At 57.1% G+C, this 11,353-nt stretch overlaps 1 pseudogene; it reads left to right on the top strand.

The window, feature by feature from the left end:
* Positions 1-359: 359 nt before the first annotated feature.
* LOC137464197 (zinc finger protein 551-like) lies at positions 360-5,597 on the top strand (annotated as a pseudogene).
* Positions 5,598-11,353: the final 5,756 nt, after the last annotated feature.

Raw genomic sequence — 11,353 nt, 5'->3', positions numbered from 1 at the left:
TGCCCTGTGCTCTTGGGGCTGCTCGGAACCCCGAACAGCAAAGGGGAGGGAGCAGGGACAGGGAACTCCTGGGAGGCATTTTTAAGGGCTGAATCTTGGTGTTTGGGAGGTTTTTATGGAGCCCAGGTGGCCGGGGACTTCTAGAGATGGACTTGGGCAGAAGGACCTTCAAACTCACTGTGCTCATCCCTTGTTTTTCCCAAACCAGGATTTCCCATTTGCAGCCCCTGGGAACCTGCGAGGAAGAGGACGCCCCTCTCCTTGTCCTTCCTCCCCCAGAGCAGGAGCTGAGGATGGAGAGCAGGGAGGACAAATCCCCGCGGCAGAACCTCGTGGAAGAGGCCATTTTGAGCGGCTCCATGGCGCAAGAACCCAACGGGGAGGAAAAGCCCTGGAGATGCCACACGAGGAGGGGCTGCAAACACAGAACGCGGGGGTCTGAGGAGGAAAGACCCACCCTGGGCCGGAGAGACGCCTGGAGATCGAGGCAGAGCTTGCAGCTGGTGGTGAGTGAGCAGGTTGATGATGGGGAGAAGCTCTACGAGTGCTCAGAGTGTGGGAAGAGCTTCAAGTGAAGCTCCGAGCTGATCAAGCACCAGAGGACCCACACTGGGGAGAGGCCCTACGAGTGTTCCAAATGTGGGAAGGGGTTTCAGACCAGCTCCCATCTCCTCCAGCACTATGAGATTCACACGGAGGAGAGGCCCTTCTGCTGCCCCGACTGCGGGAAGGGATTCAAGCACAACTCCACCCTCATCACCCACCAGCGCATCCACACCGGGGAGAGGCCCTACGAGTGTCCCCAGTGTGGGAAGAGCTTCTCCAGCAGCTCTCCCTTGACCAGACACCAGCAGAGGCACCGGTAAGGGAAGCCCTGCGAGTGCCCCGAGTGCGGGAAGAGCTTCGTGCGCTGCTCCAGCTCCATCCCCACTGCAGGAACCACGCTGGGCACAGCCCTAGTGACCCACATTCCCTGTGATCCATGCTGGAAACACACCTGGCTGATTTTCCTCTTTTGTTGACCTTAATTTTTTTCTTTTCTCAATCTCTCTGCACTCCAAAAACCAAGAGGTATTGCTCTTTCACCTCAAAATCACCCACCTGCCACTGAAAACCACGCAATTTCAACCCATAAAGGCTCAAACCCACTTCAAATTGCTTGTTCCCACCTCAAAAAAACTCAATCCCACGCCAAACTCACTCGATTCCACAGAAGCCAGGCTGGGATGGGGTTGGGAAGAGACTGGGGGAAGTGGGATCTCAATTTGGAGAGCTGAGATGGGGATTGTGTGGGGCTGGGTGGCTGGGATGTATTTGACAGCAAATAAAACTTCCAGACTTACGGATTTCTTTGCGATTCATTTTCAGTCCGTGTCAGTTCTGTTTGCAGAGCGCCGCCTCACAGAGTGTCCCCTCACAGTTCCCGCCCTTGGCCTGGCCCCGCCCCTTTCCCCTCACGGTTCCTGCCCTTGGCCTGGCCCCGCCCCTTTCCCCTCACAGTTCCCGCCCTCGGCCTGGCCCCGCCCCTTTCCCCTCACGGTTCCCGCCCTTTCCCCGCCCCTTTCCCCTCACGCTTCGGCCTTCGGGAACGGGGGAGGAGGAGGAGGGAGGGAAGAAGAGGCGCAGCGGCAGCCGGGAGCAGCCGGAGAAGAGCAGAGAAGGAATCGCGGGGCCCTGGCGCTGCCTGAAGTCGCCGCAGCCCCGGGAGCATCGCCCCCATCCCGCAGGTGCCCGGGGAGGGGGAGCTCGGCCCCAATATCCCGGGGGGTGCCTGGGTTTGGGGTTTTTTGAGGGGATGTTTGGAGCTGGCAGGGCTCCAAAGCCGAGCCGCAGCTGGCCCTCGGGGGGACATCGGGGGGTCCCCGGGAGGTGTTTTTGGGGGCTCCCGGGGCCGGCAGTGGCTGCTCCCAGAATGAGCCCAGTCGACACTCCCAGTATGAGCCCAGTCACTCCCAGTATAATCCCAGTCCCTCCCAGTCCTTCCCTAGGATGATGCAATTTGCTGCCAGCCCGGTCCCAGTTGCTCCCAGTTCCTCCCACTCTCATCCAGTCTGTTGCCAGTTCTCCCAGTTGCCCCTAGCATAGTCCTAGTCACTCCCAGTATGATCCCCGTCTCTCCCACTTGCCCCCAGCGTGTTCCCAGTTCCCCCAGCACATTCCCAGGCTGGTCCCAGCCACCACCCAGATGGTCTCAGACCCTCCCAGTATACACCAGTTGCCTTGAACATTCTCACAGTCATTGCCAGGCACTCCCAGTTACCTCAGCATGGTGTACTTGCCTCCAGTTTTATCCCAGTTGCTACCAGGTCCTCTAAATATGTCCCCAGTTAGTCCCAGCATGGGCCGGGTCGCTCCCAGTAACCCCCAGTCCGGGTCCAATCACACCCACTCTAATCCCAGTATGATTGTAGCCACTCCCACTCTGATCCCAGTCACTCCCAGTCTGATGCCAGTGCCCCCAGTGTGATCCCAGTTGCTCTCTGTCAATGCCAGCATGACCCTAGTAGCCTCCAGTATGATCCCAGTCTCCATCAGTGCAGTCACAGTCTGCCCCGGCATGGCAATATGATTCCAGTATGATGTCAGTACAAAGCCAGTACAGTCCCAGTCACTCCCAGTAAGATCTCAGCGTGATCCCAGTAGAGCCCAGTCCCTGCCAGTGCTGCCACTCCTGGCATCCCCCAGCCCTCTGTGCGTTCCCCTCTCCCGGATGTCCCCAGAGGAGCCCCAAGGGCTGGCAGTGCCCAGGCAGGGTCCCCAGCAAGGCCCAGTTTGGATGTGCAGCCCCCAGTTTTCCCAGTTTGCCTCTCCTTTTGCCCGGGCCGGGTTCCCCCCTGGAACAGCGGGTGGGAGCAGCCGAGAGCCCCGCGCTGCCCATCCCGACCTGTCCCGGCTCCATCCCCGCTCCTGCCGCGGGCTGCCAGGGCTGCGGGAACGGGGCACCGAGGGTGTCGCTGCTCCTGGGGGAGGAGGAGGAGGAGGAGGAGGGAAGGGCAGGGATGAAGGAGGAGAAGGAGGTGGGCTTAGGGAGGAGGAGGAGGGCGGATGGAAATAGGAGGAGGAGGGGGGATAGAAGAGGAGGGATGGAAGGGGGTGGATGGAAGATGAGAAGGAGGTGGGGTTAGAGAGGAGGAGGAGGGGGGATGGAAGAGGAAGAACGGCAGGAAGAGGAAAAGGAGGGACAAAGGCGGATCAAGGACAGCAGGAGGGAGCAGGCGGTCCAGCCTTCCCTGAACTCGCAGCTCCCACCTGTGGGATCATCGCCCCCCATCCCGCAGGTGAGCTGGGAGGGGGAGCTCGGCCCAGATATCCTGGGGGGTCCCTGGGTCGGGTTTTTTGGGGGGATGTTTGGAGAATGAAGAACTGCAAAGCCGAGCGGAAAAGGCCCCTTGGGGGGACATCGGGGGTCCCGGTGGCGGCTGCCGGCAGAGGCAGCCTGGAGGAGCAGAGCCCTGTGTCCCCCAGGAGCCCAAAGTGGGGAGCCCAGCCAGGGGGGAGCGCCGCCATCGGCGGGACCCTCAAGAGCCTGGAGAGGGCCAGGGGGGACTCCTTGGAGCCCCTGCAGCCCCAAGCAGAGAGGAAGGGGAGAAGGGAGCCCGGGAGCCCAAAAAGCCCCGGCAGCCCTAAATGGGGAGAGCCAAGAGGGGGGAGCTTTTGGGATTGCTGGGACTGCCAGCAGCCTGGGGAGGGCAGGCAGCGAGGAGAAGGGGGACCCCCAATCCAAGCGTGACCCCCAGCAGCTGGGACAGGGGGGAGCCCCGAACACCAAAGGGGAGGGAGCAGGGACGGGGAACTCCTGGGAGGCTTTTTCAGGGCTGAATCTTGGTGTTTGGGAGGTTTTTATGGAGCCCAGGTGGCCGGGGACTTCCAGAGATGGACTTGGGCAGAGGGACCTTCAAACTCACTGTGCTCATCCCTTGTTTTTCTCAAACCAGGATTTCCCATTCCCAACCTGTGGGAGGCTGTGAGGAAGAGGATGACTCTGTCCTTGTCCTTCCTCCCCCAGAGCAGGAGCTGAGGATGGAGAGCAGGGAGGACAAATCCCTGTGGCAGAACCTTGTGGAAGGGACGGTTTTGAGCGGCTCCACAGCGCAGGAACACAACAGTGAGGAAAAGCCCCGGAGATGCCGCACGAGGAGGGGCTGCAAACGCAGATCAGGGGGATCTGAGGAGGAAAGACCCACCTTGGGCCGGGGAGGCGGACGGAGATCGAGCCAGACCTCGGAGCTGGTGGTCCATGAGGAGCTCCAGGATGGGGAGAAGCCCCACAAGTGCTCGGAATGTGGGAAGAGCTTCAGGTGGAGCTCTGAGCTGATCAAGCACCAGAGGATCCACACTGGGGAGAGGCCCTACGAGTGTGGGGAGTGTGGGAAGGGCTTCAGGCAGAGTTCCCACCTGATCCAGCACTGGAGGACCCACACTGGGGAGAGGCCCCATGAGTGTAGGGAGTGCCGGAAGAGGTTTCAGACCAATTCCAGTCTCCTCGGGCACCAGTGCAAGCACACAGAGGAGAGGCCCTTCCGCTGCCCTGACTGCGGGCAGGGCTTCAGGCACAACACCAATCTTGTGAGGCACCGGCGCATCCACACTGGGGAGAGGCCCCACGAGTGTGGGGAGTGTGGGAAGAGCTTCCGGAGGAGTTCCCACCTGATCCAGCACCAGAACATCCACGCTGGGGAACGGCCCTACGAGTGTGGGGAGTGTGGGAAGAGCTTCAGGCAGCGTGCTGCCCTGAGCAGGCACCAGAAGATCCACACTGGGGAGAGGCCCTATGAGTGTTCCAAATGTGGGAAGGGATTTGGGATCAGCTCCCATCTCCTCCTGCACTATCTGGTTCACACGGAGGAGAGGCCCTTCTGCTGCCCCGACTGCGGGAAGGGATTCAAGCACAACTCCACCCTTGTCACCCACCGGTGCATCCACACCGGGGAGAGGCCCTACGAGTGTCCCCAGTGTGGGAAGAGCTTCTCCAAGTGCTCTCACTTGACCAGACACCAACGGAGGCACCGGTAAGGGAAGCCCTGTGAGTGCCCCGAGTGCGGGAAGAGCTTCGTGCGCTGCTCCAGCTCCATCCCCACTGCAGGACCCACGCTGGGCACAGCCCTGGTGACCCACATTCCCTGTGATCCATGATGGAAACACACCTGGCTGCTTTTCCTTTTGCTTTGGCCTTAATTTTTTTCTGATTCATCTTTATCCCTTAAAAATAGCTAAAACAGGGTTAAATGGAGGAAACTGATCAAAAATATCTGAAGTCCCACCATATCACAGGTGTTTGAGGGGGAATTGAGGGTTTGGGGACACATTCTGTGTAGGGTGCCCCTGTTGCTAAGAGGCAGGAGTTTGATCTCACCCTTCTTGTGTTGCTGATAACTCCTCCCTTGACCCAAACCCTAACTCCACCCCTGGGATACCCTGTACAAACCCCACGGCCCTGCCTTTGCCCTGTCTTTTGGGGGTAAGAAATGGATTCTGGAGCTTTCTGGAACCAAGACCTCTCTCGTTTGTTCCCGGCACCGGCAGCTGCACCCTCCCTGGACACCATGAACTCTGGAGAATGGGGGCAGCCAGTGAGGACACGTCCTGGATTGCAGGATAAGTGTTGTCTTGGTTCGGAATGGGAGGAAATTCAGGGAAGTGACGCAAAGCTTTTTGTGTAACGGACAGTCTGTTGAACCACTGAGAAGATGGACACGCCTCTGTGAAGCACACATGTTGAAGGCTAAAAAATCTGGGAACTGTCTCTCCTGGTCGGTGAGGAGGTGGCGGGCCCTGGTCCCGGCCCCGTCTCGGCCAGGCCGGGCCGGGTGGTCCTGCTGCGGGCCGGGCCCCTTTCCCCCTCCCTGGGCCACTCGCCGGCCCCCCATCGGCTCCGGTCCTGCTGGGCCGGGCTCCAGCAGCTGCCGGGCAGGAAGGCGAGGGAGGCTGCGGGGCCGGCGCGGCTGTGAAGATCTTGCCGTCAGGCCCACTGCCCCCAGCGCGTCTGGGAGCAGAGACCCCTGCGGCCGTGCAGAAAACCAAAGACCAGCCATGAGGCCGATCCTGAGACAGCCCAGCCGCAGTTACCGCCACAGGTTACCGGCGGGTCAGGTGGGCCTCAGGCAGGATGTTAAGCCTTTCCGTGCTTCAATCCTCCCTCGAGTGAGAGAAAAGAACAAGATGCAAGCATGTAAAGGAACAGCATGAAGACATTGAGGTCAGTGAGGAGGAAGTTAAGTCCCCGATGGGAGGGGTGAGGAGAGTTGTTTTTGGAGCTGAAATCCTCTTGTAAGCTATGGAGAAAAGATTCTTTTTTTTCCTTATAACGCATGAAACTACGGGGAGAGGAAAGTGTTCAAATTGATATCGAGCAAGGGCCTCCATGCTGAGATAAGCAGATGTTGAAATAGTTGTGATCCCATGAAAAGTTTGAACTGAGGAAGAGAGGAGAGTAGTCCTGTGTTTTCCGGAGAAGAAGAAGAAGATTTCTGTTCCCAGGGATGAAGAGGATTTTAGAGATAGATAATGAGAACTTCTGCCTTTGAACAGCTCATCTTTAAAACAATACCCCATAAGTGGGCATGGCCCATCGACAAGCTGTGGGAAGGCTTGTGGAAATGGGAAGGATTTCACGATGGCAGGGTTCCCCAGGCAGCTGCTCTTTGTGACGAAACTGAGAGCCACGAGAGAACTGTTTTTTCCTCTTGTGGAGAAGTCTCCATAACCTCAACAAGAGGGACTTCTCTCCCTCAGTGAACTGAAGGAAGACCATTTTAGAGGTGGTAAACTGACTGGAAATCTTAGGTTTGGTTTTTTACATTGTCAGTGGGAGAGAAGTGGGGGAGGGGAAGTGTTCTGAAGGGTTTGTTTCGATTCTTACTTTTTTTCTTTTAGTTACTTTAAATACAATTTTCTTTATACCCTTTTAAAGTTTTGAGCCTGCTTTACCTTTCTCCTAATCCTATCTCACAGCAGGAAGTGAGTGTATTGGTGATTGGCCAACACCAAACCCGCCACATTCTTTGGTGCGTTGGCCAGGAAAATCTCAAACTGGGGAAATCTTAAACAGGCAAACCAAAACCACCACACCTCCCAAATTCCATATATCCAAGGATTACTCCAAACAAAAGTAGCCAGGGCAGACAGGTCAGGCTGGCCCTGTCCTCTGGTGATTTTCTGAGACTATGGGCTGAATGTTTTCAATTGCAAACACCTCGGAGAGGGCCCAGAGATCTCCCAAGGTGGTGTTTGGAGGCCTCGGGCACAGGACCACTGTACAGGGACAAAGGAGCTCTGTGCTCAGTGGGGTGGAGACTGAGGACAGTGGAGGAGAGCCATGAGAGTGTTTAAAGAGCAGTTTCAGAGATGGTGGATCCTTTTGACATAGTGGAAAACAGGCTGAGAAAGAAAGAATTAATGCCAAGGGCAGCTGGGGAGGCCCAGACTGGGCACCAGGAGAAAGGAATTTCCCTCCCAGGGCAGGGCTGTGGTGCAACACGTCCCCAGAAGGAGCCTGGAGCAGCCCAAGGCTTTGTGTGGCCAGGCAGGGGCAGGCAGGAGGCAAAGCTGTCAGCAAAGGAAGGGGCCAGCGAGGTGGGGCAGCCGGGGGATGACGACAGCCTGCAGGGACAGAGGCCAGGGCAGGGACACCGCAGGACAGCCTGGGCTGCACAGGGCACAGGGATGTGCAGCAGCTGCAAGGCCCTGACAGAGCCAACCTGTGCAGCACTTTGGCCGTGGCTGCTGGCCCTGGGCCTGAGGCCACGAGGGGACAAGTGACCCTTGCAGCCCTGGGGCCTCATTGCCTCCTTGTCCCTGCTCAGCAGCCGGGCAGGGGCCGCCCCATGGTCCTGCCCTTGGCACGGCACATCCCCTCATCCCAGTGCCCATCCCGGGAAGAGCCCTGAGCAAGGAGGGAGGGACAGGATCTGCCTTGCCAGGGGCTGGGGCTCAGGCCTTGGCCCTTTGCATTCCTGAAACACATCCAGGTTTGCTCAGCACCAGAGACACCTTTGCCTTGCTTGTCCCCAGCTGTCATCAGTGCCCCCAGTGTTTTGCTCTAGCTGGAACCTGGGGACACTTTCTCAGTTGTGTCCCTCACAGGGATCTATTTACAGTAGAAGAAACTTCAGTATTTTAATCTCACTTTGAGTTCCTGAGAAGTGTTTTGAGCACACTCTGAGGGACTGAGTCTGATGCAAACAGCAACACGGCCCCAGAAGTCATTAAAGTCCTGGTGCTGTGTCTGTGCTGCTGAGCTGGGCCGGGCTCCTGGCCCAGAGGCAGCTCCTGGCAAGGGCAGCGCTGCAGAGGGACAGCTCTGGCCAGGAGCAGCTCCTGTGCACAGCCCAGCAGGCCTGGGGCACTGCCAGGGCACCCCAGGGACACGAGCAGGGCACAGACCGAGCTCACAGGGGCTCAGCACCGGCAGGGGCTGTGGGATGTCCCAGAGGGGGCTGTGTCACAGTGGCTGTGACATCCCAGGGGCTGTGTGACATCACAGGAGCTGTGTAACATCACAGGGGCTGTGTGACATCACAGGGGCTGTGTGACATCACAGGTGCTGTGTGAGGTCACAGGGGCTGTGTGAGGTCACTGGGGAGGTCACTCCGCCCCTGCCCCCCTCACAGTTGCCCCAGAGAAGTCCAACACTGCTCGTGCACAGTGGGGTCCCCTGTCCCCCCGGGTCCCCTGGCCCCCAGTGCCGCAGCCTCCCCCAGAGGATGTTCCACGAGATCGACCCCAGAGCCTGACACGGGGACGGGGTCGGGGACGTGGGGAGTGGGACAGGGGGACAGGGACCCCCCAGCAGCCTCCCCGTGTCCCCCAGGACCAGAGCCTGGGCAAGGGCTCCTTCACCCTGGTATAGACACATAATATTGGCTTTTTGCAAATATTAAAATGGATTTTATATGTGTGATGTTCAAATACCTTTGTTCCAAAGATATCATTTTTATTTCTGTTGTTAATTGAACTTAGATACAGTAGCTAAATAGCTGATAGAAGTATGCCTGTGTTAAAATGCCTGCTGGGATGGGATAACATCCAATGAACACAGGATGAGCACACCTGTACAGATCTGCCAACCATCAGCACTCACCGTCTGAAGGCAGTGCGGACCAAGGCCCGAACTGGAAGTGATAAAGAGAAGGAGCAAACCCCAGCCAAGGAACACGCATGCTCTGAAAAGGCAGACCCAAGGAGGGGCCATGTGAAATAGCTCCTGGAAAATGTAAACTCGTTGATGGGCATGCATAAGGGGCTATGAATATGCAACAGGCTGATGTAAGGGAAAAGGTATTTAAGGGGGATCCCCGAAGGTAACAGGGTGGTCTAGGCTGAGTGCCAAGATGCACCCGGCCATAAATAACCTTTGCTCCATGGTCCTTGTCTCCCATTGTCCTTTATTAAACTTTTTACATTTTCACAGGAGAGTGAACGTGTTTTTCACATGGGCTACACATGCTTATACACAATTCTAGGAAGACTAGTAATTTTTTGTACAATGATTGGGTTAATCATCACATAAACAAACTTATCCATTTTGCTACATGTCTTGCTCATAGAAGTCGATTCAATCTTCTTTCTTGATTCAGTCTTCTTGCAGTCTTCAAAGCTCTGTTTGTTCTTGCCAAGGCATTCTGAATATCAAATCTGTTATGCCAATCAGGTCCAAAGTTCATCAACTCACTGCTGTCCTGGCAGCATGGCTGTGTCTCCGCAAGGAGGCAAACACTGACCGAGAGGATTACAGTAAGGTGAAGGTAGCCTCAGCCTCCCGTGACCGAGCTGCCGGGTATGATCTGTCAGATCCCCTTGAAGGAGCCTCTAGTATGAATGCCCAGGGAAGAAAGGATAACCAGGGCTAGAGGGGCCCTGCCTCGAGCCAGGGAGAGGCACGGGAAAACCGGATCTTTGGTCAGTGTGGATCCGATGGCCTGGCACATCAGAGCCACAGAAATATGAAACCTTAGCTGACACTGGAGCGCAGTGTACCCTGATACCATTGGGACATGGGGGGCAGAACCTGTTTCCATTGCCAGGGTGCCGGGGGGATCACAGGAATTGACCCTGCTGGGAGCCGAGGTGAGCCTGACTGGGAAGGAGCGGCAGAAACATCCTATTGTGACCGGCCCAGAGGCCCCGTGGATTCTGGGCATAGACTTCCTCCAGAACGGCTATTACAAAGACCCAAAGGGACTTGGGTGGGCTTTTGGCACAGCTGCTGTAGAGGCAGAGCACATTAAGCAGTTGAACACCTTGCCTGGACTATCAGAGCACCCATCTGCAGTAGGACTCCTGAGGGTGGAAGAGCAGCGAGTGCTGACTGCCACCTCGACAGTGCACCGCCGGCAGTATCGGACAAATCGGGATGCCGTGATCCCCATCCACAGAATGATCCGTGAGCTGGAGAGCCAAGGGGTGGTCGGTAAGGCCCACTCACCCTTCCACAGCCCCCCTTGGCCTGTGCCCAAGTCTGACAGAGAATGGAGATTGGCTGTGGACTATCGTGGCCTGAATGAAGTGACTCCACCGCTGAGCGCTGCTGTGCCAGACATGCTGGAACTCCAGCACGAGCTGGAGTCCAAGGCAGCAAAGTGGTACGCCACGGCTGACATTGCTAACGCGTTTTTCTCCATTCCTCTGGCAGCAGAATGCAGACCTCAGTTTGCTTTCACCTGGAGGGACGTGCAGTACACCTGGAACCGACTGCCCCAGGAGTGGAAGCACAGCCCCACCATCTGCCATGGACTGATCCAGGCTGCACTGGAAAAGGGTGAGGCTCCAGAAGCCCTGCAGTTCATCGATGGCATCATTGTGTGGGGGAACACAGCAATGGAAGTATTTGAGAAAGGAGAGAGGATCGTCCAGATTGTGCTGGAAGCTGGCTTTGCCATCAAGAGCAGCAAAGTCAAGGGACCTGCTCGAGAGATCCAGTTCCTGGGAGTAAAGTGGCAAGACGGACAGCGTCAGATTCCAACTGAGGTCATCAACAAGATCACAGCGATGTCTCCACCAACGAACAAGAAGGAAACACGAGCTTTCCTAGGCACCATAGGTTTTTGGAGAATGCACATTTCTGAGTAAAACCAGACTGTGAGCCCTGTCTACCTGTCTAACCCAAAGGAAAACCGATTTCCACTGGGGCCCTGAAGAGCAGCAAGCCTTTGCCCACATCAAGCAGGAGATCGCTCATGCAGTAGCCCTTGGCCCAGTCAGGACAGGACCAGAGGTGGGGAATGTGCTCTACTCCGCAGCCAGGAACAATGGCTTGTCCTGGAGCCTTTGGCAGAAGGTGCCTGGGGAGACTCGAGGCCGACAACTGGGGTTCTGCATCCAAAGCTACAGAGGGTCCGAAGCCAAGTACACTCCC

Source organism: Anomalospiza imberbis, chromosome 38, assembly GCF_031753505.1.
Source record: "Anomalospiza imberbis isolate Cuckoo-Finch-1a 21T00152 chromosome 38, ASM3175350v1, whole genome shotgun sequence".
Taxonomy (NCBI): Eukaryota; Metazoa; Chordata; class Aves; order Passeriformes; family Viduidae; genus Anomalospiza; species Anomalospiza imberbis.
The sequence above is the reverse complement of the archived record's forward strand: the minus strand, read 5'-3'. Positions and strand labels throughout refer to the sequence as shown.